Source organism: Strigops habroptila, chromosome 4, assembly GCF_004027225.2.
Source record: "Strigops habroptila isolate Jane chromosome 4, bStrHab1.2.pri, whole genome shotgun sequence".
In the NCBI taxonomy this organism is placed as follows: Eukaryota; Metazoa; Chordata; class Aves; order Psittaciformes; family Psittacidae; genus Strigops; species Strigops habroptila.
In genome coordinates, this window is record NC_046358.1 from 45,264,677 (window position 1) to 45,281,049 (window position 16,373).

Below are 16,373 nucleotides of genomic sequence, written 5' to 3' on the forward strand. Positions count from 1 at the left end.
TTAATTAGTTAAGCAAACAGCACTTCTTTTCTCCTAGACAGAAAACACTGTCAGCCATAATACATTTAAGATATTTTTAAACATATTTAAGATTTTTTTTGCAGGTTTTGTTACTGAGAAAACAGAAAAAATTGATGAAGAGGGAAGTCTCTGAAATGTGAATATCCCTCCATAGATCCAATGAATGATATTATTAAAAAAAAAAAAAAGGCATTAAAATGTCTTTTAGATGTCTCAACTAATACACAAAATAGTGTCAAAATATTCTTAGTATTTTACTGATGCAGAATTGTAAGAAATTCCTCTCATTCCTCTGATCTGTTCCGAAAGGTACTGAAAGAGCATACAGCTGTTTCATAGGTCCCATTTGCTTTTAGAAGGCGGTTCTTTTATATTTCCTGGACCACCTAAATAAAAGCTGAAGCACACAGGTAACAGTCAACTTCTACATTCTAAAATTCAATTTGTTATTTTTATGTCTCTCTGTTAAACTGTGCTTCATGATACTGTAATATCCTTCCTATTTTTTAAAAAGCCTCTTGGCTAGCTAACAAAAAAAAAAATTAATTCAAATTGTAAAAAACAGGTGACTGGGAAGATGCACCATCCTGAAAAGGCAGGTCAAAGAAACATCCTAGAGAGACAAAGGATGGAACAAAATTGCCACCTGCTTACAAAATCAATTCTATCTGAGGGTAGAGCTTCAGGGAACCCTTTTCCGTTCAAACACACATCAGGAAGCAAAGCCTAACATTTCCAAAGGTACTTGAAGGCTTAGGATGAACAGACTCACAGCTTAACTTCCTGTTTCTTCTCATCACAGAATTGGTCATGTCTCCATCAGTGACATTTTAACTGAATAGATTCATCATTTTGCAAGTGTTGAATTTTAATGCTCAGCTCTATTTTAAAGTGGCAATCAAGAAGACAGGCTTTCCCAAAAAGCAGTTCTCTGAAACATTTGAGAATGAAATGTAGAAGGTGCATGCAGGAGGCAAAACAGTGAAATGGGCAGTCCAGTTCAGTGACAATGCAGACATACATTTGTATCAGCTCACGTAAGACGCATGTCTCTGTCCTATAGGTACCACGACTGCGAGACATGGCCTGGGGCTTTCTCTGTGCTTTTGCACAGCCCTATTGCCTCTCACCCAGCTCATGATGCCCACCACTCTTTAGATTGCAAATTTTTTTTTTCTACCCAAATATGGTAGAAAAGTATACCCAAGTATACCCTTCACACAAAGGGTACCAAGATAGCAGTCTTTTGCTGCCACTGCACATGATGCTTGCAGTGTGGCAGGAGATCATGTGGTAAATAACAGAAGCATGAGTCTTGTGCTCCCCTCTGAGACTTCACACTTGTGTAATCGAAAGAAAATACAAAGATTCCTTAAAAATAAGTCTGAGATAAGGCATAAAGCGTGATATTCATAATCCAACTGACAAATGCATTTGTACATTGAGTCACTCAAAAAAGCACATAATAAAAAGAGAGTCTAATATTTTCATAATTCCCCAGCTGAACGGAAATGGAAGAGAATTACACTCAAGTACCATTTAAATAACTAGATAATTATTAAAAGTAATTGTGTCTTTTCTACTGTATATTCCCAATCCAGACATAGAAAGAAGCACTGGTTAGTAATCAACGGCTAAAGGAATAAGGAATGCTTGTTGATGTGTAGTTTCAGTAACAAAACCAGAGTTGCATACCAAATAGATGTTTGAAGATGCTATTTACACTACCACAACACTACTCACCAAGAAGCTAATTCCCTCCTAGGCCACCTTTATTAACAAATTATTAGAAATGCAATTAAAAAAAACTGTAGCTGAGCATAATTAAAATACCCAGCATGTAAACAGATAAGTAATGCATTATATGTATGTTAGTTTGTCCTCCTTCGGCTTACTCAGATGCTAAAGTGTAGACAGTTACTTGCTGGACTGTGTTGCAAGAATATAGAATCATACAATAGCTAGGGTTGGAAAGGACCTTAAGATCTTCTAGTTCCAACTCCCCTGTGATGGGCAGGGACGCCCCACCCTACATCATGTCGCCCAAGGCTCTGTCCAACCTGGCCTTGAACACCGCCAGGGATGGAGCATTTACTACTTCTTTGGGCAACCTGTTCCAGTGCCTCACCACCCTCACAGTAAAGAACTTCTTCCTTATATCTAACCTGAACTTCCCCCGTTTAAGTTTGAACCTGTTACCCCTTGTCCTATCACTACAGTCCCTAATGAAGAGTCCCTCTCTGGTAACCTTGTAGGCCCCCTTCAGATACTGGAAGGCTGCTAGGAGGTCTCCATGCAGCCTTCTCTTCTCCAGGCTGAACAGCCCCAGCTTTCTCAGCCTGTCTTCACACAGGAGGGCTCCAGCTCCTTTATCATCCTCATGGCCCTCCTCTGGACTTGCTCCAAGATCTCCATGTACTTTTTATGCTGAGGAACCAGAACTGTACACAGTACTCCAAGTGGGGTCTCATATCCATTATAATCTATTTTTCCTCTCCCTCTCTTAGTTACCAAAAATATAACATCCTTAAAATCGTAAAGACACATCTGGTACCAAAATACAACCTTTCTCAAAATTCCAAATTAATTTCAAAACAGTTCATAAATTGAAAGTTACAATGTGGAATCTGTCACGAACGGTTATAAAAGTGTTCCACTTTCGGGTTGGTTTTTTTTCCAGTTCCCAACTTGGCAGCAATAAATCCCAAGGAGAAAACAAACAAACAAAAAACCCTACAAAAACTATTTTCATAGATTACCTTAGAAGAGACATCTCTTCTGTGTGTGGTTTTTGTTTGGGTTTTTTGTTTGGGTTTTTGTTTTTGTTTTTGTTTTTTTTTTTTTTTTTATTTAAACTTTTCCTGAGAAAGAATCCTGGAACCTCCTCCAGAAGTGGGCAAACATGATAAAGCTCAAATTATACTTTCTGTGTGCTGATTTCACTTCAGAATTGCCAAGCCTATAAAATGAGCGTTTAGAAAATCCTGCGTACAGCCTGAAATCAGGAAGAAAGGATTTATTTTCCCACACAATAAATATATGAAAGCAGACATACAGCAAGAAGACCATAGAGGTTCTTGAACAAGACTTGTTTTCCTGCCTCTCCTGGAAAATCTCAATAAACCATTCCTCATTCACTGAGAAGCTGGCAAATTTTGTCTGTGCCCTTTGCAGGACGGCCCTGTTTATTTGCAGAATATAAAGGTCTTTCATCTGCCGCATGACAAGACAGAGAATGAGGACCACAATACCACTATAAAAGCCACCTGAATTATAGGCATGTGTTTTTCAGATGTGTGACTATGTGCTGGGTCAGACCTGTTCACAGAGAACATTCTTTACATTACAAAAACACAGGAAACTAATAACCTTTCAGATAAGACTGAAACGTAACAAAATTTAAACCTAAGCTCAACTGAAGGCTGAACAATATAATTTCAGTGAGCTTATCTATTACAAAGCAAAGACTTCGGATTTTATATTAGTGAACATCCAAGAGGTTCTTTCAATCCCAGTAATTTTGCAACCACATAATATTTTTGAAGGGAACTGTTTTCAGAATTAGGCAAGATGTGAAGTGAAAAAAAGCTGACTGCATTGTGGAAACAAGCTGTACCTAGGCATTTATGGACAATCACTTTTACAATTTGCAAAACATGGACTTTAAGAAAAAATTGCTTCTGCAATTCCATTTAATTCTTCCCTTCACAAATGTGATACTTTCACTACCTAATCTGTAATCACTCAAAGAGTTGTGGTTGATGGCTCCGGGTGGAGACCAGTGACAAGTCATGTTCCACACGGGTTGACAATGGGACCAGCGCTGTTTAATGTCTTTGTTGGTGACAAGGACAGTGGGATCAAGTGCACCCTCAGCAAACTTGTCTACAACCAAGCTGTGTGGTGCAGTTGACATGCCGCATGGAAGGGATGCCATCCAGAGGGACCCTGGGAGGCTTGAGAGGTGTGCCCGTGCAAACCTCATTAAGTTTTAACAAGGCAAAGTACAAGGTCCTGCACATGGGTCAGGGCAATCCCAAGCACAAATAAAGGCTCAGTGGAGAATTTGAGGATTTGAGAGCACGCCTGAGGAGAAGGACTTGGGGATGTTGGTCAATGTGAAGCTCAACATGACCTGGCACTGTGTGCATGCAGCGCAGAGAGCCAACCTATGCTGGGCTGCATCAAAAGGAGCAGGGTCAGCAGCTCGAGGGAGGTGATTCTGCCCCTCTGCTCTCGTGAGACTCCACCTGCAGTACTGCCTTCAGCTCTGCAGCACCCACCACAAGAGGGATGTGGACCTGCTCAAGCAAGTCCAGAGGGTGGCCACAAGATGATCAGAGGGCTGGAGCACCTCTCCTGTGAGGACAGGCTGAAAGAGCTGGGTTGTTCTGCCTGGAGAACAGAAGGCTCTGGGGAGACCTTAGAGCAGCATTCCAGTACCTACAGGGGGACTACAAGAAATCTGGAGACGGACATTTTTTAAGGGCATGTAGCGACAGGACAAGGGGGAATGGCTTTAAACTGAAAGAGGGTAGATTTAGATTAGATATAACGATGTTGTTCTTTATGGTGAGAGTCATGAGACACTGGAATAGGTTGTCCAGAGAAGCTGCAGATGGCCCATCGCTGGAAGTGTTCAAGGCCAGGCTGGACAGGGCATTGAGCAACCTGGTCTAGTGGAAGGAGTCCCTGCCCATGGCAGGGGAGTTGGAACTATATTAGCTTCCCTTCCAACCCAAACCATTGTATGATCAGCATAGCACACATCTTTGAAAAAAAATTTTAAGAGATTTTGGAACAACTCAGCCCAACAACCCAGACTTAATTAGTTCTATACCACTCTTCTAAAATGAAACTGGCATCAAACCTCACCTTTTAGCTCAATTTTGACAGAAGAGAGGTAAAGAGACTCTTGTAAACCCTTTTAACTAATCTGTTTAATAGCTCCACAGAGTTGTATAGCAAATTTCAAAACAAATGGAGGCAGAGTATAGTTTACCCATAAGCTGCAACATTATACTATTCCTTTCAATATTCTCTCTCATCTGAAGAGTACCATGAAGAATAGTACCACCTAATCTTAAACTAGCATTCTCTTCAGATATTCACTCAAAAGAAAGAAGTTGCAGAGATGAGGCACTATCACTTCTGGTAACTATGAAACCTGCAAAGGATACAAACACTTCCATGAATTCTTAGTTACCAGAGAAAGGCCAAAATCTTTTTAAATTAAAATCAAAACAGAACACAGAACCTAGAAAACAACTAAGGTGAATAAACTATTCATGTTAGCAGTAAAAATTAATCTTCGAGGTAAAAGAACTCTCCAAAATTCAAAACTCCACAATTTTGGAGCAGGAGGGATGTTGGGGGAGCGAGTAAAAGTAGAAACAAAGAAAAGATGACAGGAGAACAAATACAGACTCCCATAAAACCTAGCAAGAGAGATGCAATTTGCAACTACCATCATCATGCAGCTTTTTAGAAGTATTTTATTTATTCAGGAGTTATGTGTTTTTTCTTTCAACATTTATAGGCTTTTGGCTGTAATCTGTCAGTTGGAAACTAAACTCTCCAAAAGTCAATTCTGTGAATATGATTTCAAGAACATAATAGAAAATGGCTAAAAACTAAACAGATTATTGGAAGGAAGGGGAAAATACATTAAAAACTGAAGCAATAAAAGCACAGTAAAATGTTTGGACATAGGAAATCCAGGTTGAATATTTCACCTGTCTGGAGTCAAAGAAAGTCTGTGCCAAAGAATCAATGAGCTTTTAAAAAAACTACGTGTAATTTTCAGTTGAGAAGTACCTACAATCTTTCTTCATTAAACAAATAATTTCCAAATAGGATGATTCAATTAATTTAATATATTCAAAGTTTAAACTAGATTTTCCTTTAAAAAAAAAAATCAAAGAAATTGGCCTTTGAAATGAATAGCTGTGCTTACTACAGACCATTAAAATAAATCAAACGAGTGTTTCTTTTGAAGTTATATGTGGTTGCTGAAGTTTTTCAAACATAAATCAACTGAAGAGATACAAACGTCTAAATACCTGCAATTAGATGCTATTACAGTGAAGAAGTTACATAGATGAACTAAAAAAAGAACATACTTGTTTCACACTTAAGTAATTTTATGTAAATGAAGCCTTTACTTCAAAGTAAAATAAAAACAAGGGATTAAAAAGCAAAAGAAAGTTTGTTCCCTTCTAAGTAACAGTAGAACAGAGCAGTTTCTAGAGCCGTATAACATACAACTTTGTGGTGCCTCCTACAGCAAAAAAGCATCACTTTGTTTTAGGAGTAAGGGTCTTGCACTACATTTGACAATCAGGTGAAAAAAAAAAATAAAATAAAATGGAGAGGAAGCAAACAAAAATCCACAAGTCCTCACAAATATACAATTTGTAATTATTCAGGGCAGCAAGTTAGTGTTGTGCCTTATAGACCTGCCTGAAACTACTATGTTAAAAATAAACACATAAATAAATAATTGATCCATTTGTGTGGAGGGAAGCCCTTTGAACAATCCCTTTACCACGCTTGTAGTGGAATCACTTGTTACAGAGCACAGAGCAGATCTTTGGCAAATTATGTAACTCCTTAGATGGGTTTTCCAGGTTAAACAATCTCCAGATTTCAGAAAGTTGCATTAAAGTTATGCACAATTCCTTGCTAAAACTCTACAAGAGGAACTGTTCCTACAATGAATAACACTTTTTTCAATACTAGCTGTTGTTCATAGACTCCTACTTCTTGCATTTCAAAAATTATCCATTGAATATAGCTATTTAACATAAAATTTATTATAAAAGTTTTACAGATGTGAAACACCTACTTCTTAATGAGTTACGAAATTCTCTTATTAAAAAGGTTATATTTTTCTTACTTCCCAGAAAAGCACCATGTTCACACTAACCTTTTAACTAACACAAACAGATGGGTCTAAGTGGATACAGGCGTGATGGCGCATAGTGGTAGAGCAAAAGAACATGTTGATTCTCATACCTCTGGCAGATGGGAACCAGTCAAAATTAGTTTTAGACTAAAAATATTTTGCTACTTCTCAGTAAAAAAGAAAAAAAAAAAGACAAAAAACCACAAAAACACTTGAAACAATACGTTATTCTATACATGCCATCACAGATCAGACAACAGCAGCTTTCAAAAAGTCGGTACTGTACATTAAAACCAATTACATAGACTTACTGTATATCATTTTCAGGCCTGTGAATAAATTACAAATTCCTGAAAACAGTAGCTTATAATGGAAGTGCTGACACAATCTTAACTGTAGCAGCAAATGCTCTGCTATTATGAAGTTGTTATGGCAACTAGAATGATCAAGTTGGGAGAGAAAGGGTGTGCATAAGCGAAACTTAAAAAATCTTTGACACTCCCCCCTCCCTTCCTCTTCTAAAATTTGTGGCGACATCCTATCACTCCTTAGCTTTTTACAACAAAAAATTTAACTGCAGAACTTCCCTTTAACACAGGCGAGGGTGGAGAGGCTCCACATTAGCGTAAAATCTAAGACATTAAATCCAAGGTCATAATCCAACTGGTGAATGCAATATATCAACAGTCTACAAAAATCATGTCAATTGAAAGACTTCAGGTAACCATCTGCTGAGCACATATTCATCAGATATCGCCAGTTAACAAACCACAATTATGAAAAACTGTTCAATCTTCAAAACAGATTCATACTTGGTTACCAACCTGAACAGTTTAGTAACAGCACCCTGCTTTGACTAAAGAAGACACCACATTCACAAATACTGAACCATTAATTAAAACATGATCAAAATATAATTGAAGCTCATATTTTGTGAAACAGCCATTACTTGTATTTCCTAATACTGTGTTAGATAGAAGCAGAAATCTTTGGGTATTTCTATTTCCGATATTAAAATAATGTGAAAAAACATAGCAAGGCAGCCACATTTTAATACACAAAAATGCACACAGTATAAGTTATAAAACAAATTACTTAAAACCTGTGCCAGCATGCCAGTTACTTTTCTCAAAAAAAAAAAAAAAAAAATTGAAGTTTAATTGCAGGGGGGTTTTCTAGCAAAATTTCACTGAATATAAATTTCCAATAAAATATTAGTAGCAACAGTCCTAGAAATAATGTTAACTCATCATTATACATTTTTATTAAAGCATTCTGTCCAAATACATCTACTAGCAGTATTTCCACTGGAAAAGTGGAAAACAAATTGTCTTTCTTCTCAAAAGATTTTCTATTAAAGCCACGTAGTCTCAAGTCTAAACTTGACTGCCACAACTAAAATCTAGAAAACACAAAAGCCCTCAGATGTCTGGCATGATAAGAGCTGTGCTAAGTACTTAACTCATTTCCTAGGTAACAAAGAACTTCTCTTCTAAGCTAACTCAATCCATTTCTCTTTTGAGTTTCTTGTTCTAAACCAGTTTTCAGTCTACAGGAAAGACCCATTTTATGAGAAATAGTCTAATCTCAAGAAACGACAAACTATCTATATTTTCACCGAGAGCTAGCCGATATTCCTGTTAAATTCAAAATAATTGTAAGATTCAGGTTGTCACATTTTTAGGTCTAACATTACTCAGTATTAGTTATCTAATCGATTTCAAAATTTTAAAACTTTGAAGACTGTTTTCATTTATATAGTCTTTTATGGGCTTGGGGGTTTGTGGGTTTGGTTGGGGTTTTTTTTTTTAAGAATCATACAATGTCCTCTATATCGATCACTGAAAATTACAGTTTGCAGATTAATTTAGTTGAAAGATAATCACATATTCCAATGACAAACCTGAACTATTTAATCCGCAATAACAAATAATTATTGATCTGAGGTCACAACAATACACACACAAGCATACCCCAAATAACTGAGGCTGAAGAGTAAGTAGGAAAATAATTTTGTTCACAAAAGCAAGAACTACTTGCAGGCAACAAAAGCAGCAGCAGTAACGATGACATTTTCTTCAGAACATTAGCTCTTCAGCAATTTTAAAATTCTGATAAATACACTACTTTTCTCTGAAAAGCGACCACTGCAGTTATCAACTCACTTGAAGCGGGTAATCATGCAGATCTATAAAAGCTGAATGACAACATTCAGAAAAAAGGTAAAAATGGGATTTCCATGAGCATAACTTTGTTAATGATAAATGGTAAATCCTTCGTAAAATTCTCAAACACAAAAATGCTTAGAAGTTTTCTCTAACACTATGGGTTTTGTTTGGGTTTTTGGTTGGTGGTTTTATTTTGTCAAATTTATTCACAGTTCTAACATTAGTGGTTACCACACATCTATAATTCGTAGAAACATTTCATTGAGATACAGCTTTACTGATCACTCAGTTTTATTAGAAAAATATTTTTCCCTGATACATTTGACAAATTACTTTCATATAGCAGGGGTAACTCTTGGCCTTTTAGATTTGAAGAATCCATAATTATTAATCACGAATGGACTAACACAGACAGTAGTACATGGTTTAATACTATTTGCAAAGCTATCAGCTTTGATACTGTAAATATCAAATCCCACTGAGATTGCAATGAAATTTCAGTGAGCTTTCACCTCGAACGCTCGTGCACTTAAAACATAAAGCATTTTTAAAGAAAGCTGACTTCTGTGCTCGCTTCTTATGGAACTTTTAGAAAGCAATCTTCTTAAAACAGGTAAGTGCATGATTCACCCTACATCTGATTTTCAGGTGGCAGAGTTACGATACATTGTTAGCCAAAGCTACACAGTAGTTATTTTGAGGTTTGTGGCTATTACATGTACATGCATACGACCACCCAAAAAACAGAGGGAATTGAAACAGAAGTCTGTCCAAGAAGTACAGGACTTTTTCATCACTACAAATTAACCTGCTATCAGAAAGTAGTGCAGAAAACAACATAGCATAGCATAGTTTGGGTTGGAAGGGACTTTTAAAGATCTTCTAGCCCAACCCCTCTGCCATGATCAGGGACACCTTCCACCCAACCAGGCTGCCCAAAGCCCCATCCAACGTGTCTGTGAACGAAATTAAATAAACGAGAAGGATGTATTCCTTACCCCTGGGTTAGAGGTACAAGAACTTCATGTCAACTGATGTTATTTACGGATATGGAACCCCTTATCACATCATTTTGTGAGTGCAAGATAACCAGACTGTGCAAGAATAAACAGCACTGTCACATTGTAGATACCCACTCACAAAACAGACTATAGGACCTACAGAGTTTATAGTTGCGCGTGCTTGAACCTTTTGCTACTTCAGACATACCAGCAACTTTCACCGCTAGAGATATTATCCCCTTTATACATGCAGCTTATAATATAGCTTATTCCTGTTGCAGCTTGACCAACCAGAAAAGATTTTCAGAACACCATGCTAAAAATTCATTTCCTCTTCTTTGCGTTATATTCAAGGTTGAAAGTTTTAACCAGCTTTGTCTTCAGATTTTGAATTCTTAACACCAGTCATCTCCTTATCTTCAACTGAAGTTGCACAGCAAGATGTCAGGATTGCTGTCATCCCATAAACTTTAAAATGCTGCTTCACCCAAGTTTAGTCTCATTTCCAAGCTTGAGACTGCAGAATACTTTTGATACTAACACACAAATAGCTCAGCTTCTTCAGTTCTAAAGAGGGGGAAAAAGTGGGGTTTATACATGTATCTGTATGTGTGCGCTTGCACACATGCATGTATTAAAAAATGCTCTGTGCTGTGCTTCAGGACTTCTTCTGGAGATAATCACAGAGTAGATATCCAAGTGCCCTGTTTGGGGATTTGCAAGGGAGAAGCAGACTGGGACTACTGTTTGTTCTTTGTCTCCCAACAGATTATCTAAGAATACAAATTGTATACAGATATCTTATTGCTGCATACACGAAGATTGTGCCTTGTCAGATTCCAATTACTTGGAAGGGCTTCATAAGAATCAGCACCTTTATGAAATATCTTAATAAATTTAGGAGACTGTCAGTTCAGGTTAGGCTACCAACTCCAGGTATGCACTGTATGCCTGAGAACGGGAATCATAAGACAGAAGTGTTAATATTATTTCAGAAAGTATGCCTTATTCCAGTACTTTCAGCATGGACTTTACATCACGTACCCATTGTATCCTTGGCAACTCAACTCCTTATCTAAAGAGACAACATTGACAACTTGGATTTAAAGTTACAGCCATCATATGCTGCTAGGCTTAGATTTGATCTGGAGCTATTTAGGATGCCAGCTAGAGGCCAAAGATTCCAAAACATATTTGATGTGATATAAATGTATAACTCTGCTCATCATTATTGACTGTATAAACCAAAAAAGCTTATCCAGATGCTCTCCATTGTTTTGTAATAAGGAAGAAGAAGGTAACTTTGCTCTTTCAATGAAAGAAGACCAGGGCAAATGATGAGAGAGGGTCTTCATAATTACAACAAAGCATTACAAACCTGTAGAAGTAGCCCCTTCTCCCACCATCTTTTTGGTTCATGTTTCACCCCAGTTCTAAAGTAAATTGGACTATTTTCTTTCTCTCATCGTTTTATTTCTTCTTCACCTTCAACGTATGGAAGGCAAAAACAAAAATAAAACAAAAATTTATTGTAAAGATTTTCTTGTTAATAAATTAAAAAGAAAAGTTACAGCAAATATGACTCCAATGGGGGGATGAAGGGGGGGGAAGGAAACTATATTCTAAGGAAAAGTTCCAAACCTTCCATTATTCTCCCCACAATCAGCACACGTTGCCCCTAACAACATCAGTACAGTGAATGAAGATTTTACCCATCATATTTTAGGATAGATTTATGAAGGACGTATGCTACACTAAAGTGGGTTTTCTAATATATATTATTTCCTACATATTAACCTCAAGAGAGCAGTTAATTAACATTAAATCAGACTATTAAAATTTCTAAAATTAATTAGAAATGGATTTGTGAGTCAGAAAGCCTTTGTTTCATACAAAGTGTATAATGAGATTGAACATGATCTTCATACATAGAGTCCTTTGAAAAACATTTTTAAAACATTAAGGTTTCTTTCTGCAGGGGAAAAAAGAAAAAAAAAAAGAAAAAAAAAGAAAAAAAAAAGAAGAAAAAAAAAAGAAGAAAAAAAAAGAAAAAACACCCCCATGAATGTGTAGGCTTTATCTGCACCTTAAATTATAAATGAAAAACCGTAAGACTACAGCCAGGTTCCCCCAGTGAAAGGCTACATGAAGCAAAGCACAAACCACGTTTTTTAAAGTAAATCTTCTGGAACATCTTTTTTGGTAAAAAGCAAGCTATGAATAGACCTTAACCTGAATGGAGTTTTTAACCCTATGTATGACACCTACCATGTCAAAACAACTCCAGTCCGTTTTATCTAATTATATCCCAAAACAGCATTTTTTTCCTGAATTCTTTTCTTGATGACAAGCTGTTCAAACACAGAGCACCTATCAAACCTAGTATTATCATCTGCTGCTTTTTTCTTCTAGTAGACACTGCTGTCCATCAGAAGAAATAATTAATGGGTCTATTATGTATGAAAGCCTCATCCTGTCAGTTCAGTGACTGGTTTGAATAGCTCATATCTGCTATTCATTGATGCCATGCGTGCTCACTGTCCTGAGAGATGACAAAACACTACACCCTTTGGGATTTTTTTCCCCCTCTGTTCTAAAGCAGCATTTCACATCTGTGTCTGACAGAAGCATAAGGAACTGAGAGAGGCAGACCTTCATCATTCTTCAGAGAATAATGTTGCATGGGTTAAAAGTTAAGACCTGATGTCTACTGATCCTTCCTGCATATTTCCTACAAAAATCTAAAACTTGGAGGCTACCTAAATGTGTAGGGAAATAACTTTTCAGTGTTGGAATAGCTACAGAAAACAGATGGAATTTACTGGATACTAAGTCTTCACATGATTTTTTTTTTTTTTTAAATGGGTGCTGAATACTTGAGTTAACTGGGGTCAGTGCATTTGCCTTTTTTGGTTGGTTGGTTTTTTTTTTTCCTGCCTTTTTTTGAGGGAGGTTTGGGCAGAAGGAAAGATACAAAGTTCACAGGTTCTTTTCTGTTACCTGATTAGGGCAGAATACACACAAATGCTGAATATGGAAGAAATTTGATATTGGAGATATCTGGAAATAAACTACTAACAACCAATACCACAAGACGAAGCAGCAGTGAATAACAAGACGCTGTGGAAAAAGAAATCACAAGACGAGAGTGCACAATGCATTTCAAATAGAAAAAAGCTTCCTATCTTCTAAGTGAGTCTCAGAATATTCTAACAGAGCACAGATAAAGCTTCAATCAAGTATCTTCTAGGTAAGTTTTTGTTTCATATTCTGCTTTGATTTTTTATCACATCTATATATACCTTAATGTATGGACAATAACTCAATGAATTTAAATTTCTTTATACTGATACTGAAGTTTAAATCCTTCTATGACAAATATTTTATGTTCTTAGATTTCCTATACTGTTCAAATAGCAGCTCTCTGTTGATATTAAGGTTATTCAAAAGAAAACCATGAAATGCTTTCTCTCTTGACTTATACCAAAATACTTCCTAAGATTAAAATCCTTCAAAATATTTTTAATACATATTTCCAATCATGGCTGTTTAAGAAAAGTACAAAGTAATAAAAAGCCATGCTTCTGTTAATATTATTAAAACACATTTACTGTACTTCATCACCTATTTAACCTGGCAAAGCAAACAGCATTTTGCACCACAGCAGTAAAAGGATATCTTTTATTATAGGATAATGAATTTTTGTTTATATAAACAGATATTAAATAAAGCTAAAAGTGTTGATTAGTTATCTATGAAAAGTAAACTACAGCACAGTAAGGAAACAGCACCATGTTAATATACCCCGAGGTACTGTGTACAGAGTTTCAATAAGAAGACTGGACACCAGTGCCCCAGTAAAGCTATAAAATAGAAGGTGCAGGTCATCTCAGTTATTTCACTCATTTGGAACATCCACTACATAAGCCACATAGATGTGAATTCTACATGGAAATAACATGCAAAACATTTTAGAATGAGATTCTAACATCTAATAGGACTTGAAAAATAATATAAAAATAACTTGAAAAATGCCTGTGCTCACACACACCAAATGCCCCAGAGCCCTTGAAACTGAAAAAGCATAGTCATGTACCATTTAACACACCATTTTATAGTATCGCATCGATCAATTTTGCATGTAATATTAGCTTTGAAAACCTACATCTTTGCTCTGTCTTTTACTCATTTCACACCATTTTTTGTTTACTAAGACACAATATTTCTTTTTCCAGCATAGTTTTAAATAGCTTTCCTCTACATCTCTGTCTCACTTCTCTCATTTTTATTTAGCAGTTCTTTCTTATTTAATGTATCCAGCAATCCTTCCCCCCCCCCCCCCCCTTCTTTTTTTTTTTTCCTTTTCCCTTCTTTTTATGTTCTGCTAACTTACTAAAATAACCTCTCTCTCTCTTGCCTGATGCTTGCTAAGGACAAATTTGCCATTCACAAACACCTCTTTTGAACCCTTCACTTACGAACAAAGGGTTTATGAACTCCACCAAGTGCTAGCAGATTAAACTTACTTGCCAAATTCTATTTAATTCTATTACTCATAGAATACCATGAGACTAAAAAACCAGAAGTTCATACTATGCTGAGCCTTGTCTCATATCAAGAGTCAGCAACATACTCTCAAAATAATGGGATTCCTACAAGGAAAAATGTGTGAAAACTTCCACAGGAGAGGGGTCATCTTGTGCATATAACTGCAGAATACTTTTTATATTTGAAATTCCTCCTACAAGATCCCACTCTTGACTGCCATAACTGGGGGGGGGAGGGGCGCGACATGACACACAACACATTCCATAGTCTCTAAACTTTCACGCTTAAGTCTTCTGCTTAATACAGGACAGAATTTTGCATTATTCTAACCCTTTTCCACTTTCCCACTTGCTGTATGTGATGAGAACTTGATGAGAATTTTTGATAGTGTACCTATCCACCCAGCCATTTTGTGGCTGACAGGTTCCAGCACTCTCTACATCTCCCCAGTTTCTGTCCTTTTCTTTACTAAGTAGCTCCAACTGCTTCTTCATAAATGCTCAAACACCTCTCAATCTTATTTTCCTTTGCCTCACTTCACATATTATATTGATCCAGTAAGAATTCTTCCTGCTTCCTCACTGCTCCTATGCAACATGCACTGATACTTTTGTCTCTAAACTAACATCCCAGGGAAATAAAATCATCAGTTAAGTGGATTCCATACAATGCAAAAATAAAACAATATGGCTATAAGTTTCAATGGCACCAGTTCAAGATTTCCAGAACTTGGACCATCAAAACCTATTACAATTCCATTAACATTTCTAACAACCAGCAGATGTAATACAGCTTTTGTCAGTTAATTTCAGAAGACAGCTTTGTATCTGTGCAATCCAGTTCAGAGTTGGAAGTAAAAGAGAGAGGAAAATAAGAATTGTAATTCAAGTTTCGATTCTCCAGTTACTGCTCTCACACTGGAGAAGTTTTCTTAACCTTGGATGTTGGGTGTGAGGTTTTTGCCTCCTCTTTTGTAAAAGGTATTATTTATCATGGCTTAAAAACAACCCTAAAAAACAAAAAACCCACTCAAAACAGCTAGCCAACATGCCTATTTAAGAAAAAATCATGTTATTATTCAATGAGGGTCTCAAAAAGCTTACTCAAAACATAACGTTTCAGAAAATTCTAAACTGAGAATTGCAGTGAAAACTTTTTAAGCTGTTTCAAATACAAGAAGCCTAAGAACAAGTGGAAGGCTTGCTTGTAGGAAGGAGAACTGGATACAACGAATATTTTTAAAAGACTATTTACAACTATGTAACATTTTTTTAAAGTAGATTGTTATTTTTTCAGATTTCATTAATCTTTTAAGTCATCAAGATAAATGTTATTTTTAAGTGCATGATTTCTCTCACTTATCTTCAAAGAATTCAGATGTATAGAAATCAATGAACAGTTCATTTTGAAGTTCCAAAATCAAAACCTCTGCACAACCAGAAACAAATACATCACAGAATGTCTTCCAAAATGTGTAATTATGTAAAATCACCTCACCTGAAAGCAGTGAGTCAATATTTATTATCCACCTTTATCATAATCAGTTGTTCAAGGATCACTAGGCATCTGACAAGTATATCTTTTCATTTCCTCTCTGTATTAAGTTGCTTGTCTACATGAAATGAGTAAACCACATCACAAAACAACTACAGTCAACTGCCTAAAGAGAGTACATCTGCTCAGCAAAATGGCACAAACAGTACATACAAATGGGACCACTTCCCAACT

At 36.4% G+C, this 16,373-nt stretch overlaps 2 protein-coding genes across 3 annotated transcripts in view; one reads left to right on the plus strand and one right to left on the minus strand.

The window, feature by feature from the left end:
• The window catches only part of AVEN (apoptosis and caspase activation inhibitor), a 108,520-nt gene that overhangs the window by 54,894 nt on the left and 37,253 nt on the right, over nucleotides 1-16,373 (minus strand). The gene's annotated exons all lie outside the window — the stretch shown is intronic.
• CHRM5 (cholinergic receptor muscarinic 5) overlaps nucleotides 12,629-16,373 on the plus strand; it is a 49,326-nt gene continuing 45,581 nt past the window's right edge. Inside the window, exons 1-2 of one of the 2 annotated variants that reach the window (XM_030481607.1) lie at nucleotides 12,629-12,987; nucleotides 13,106-13,347. The gene's annotated coding sequence lies outside the window, so the exon portion shown is untranslated. Of the gene's footprint in view, nucleotides 13,348-16,373 lie in introns of both variants that reach the window. The other variant, XM_030481606.1, reaches the window with a different exon arrangement.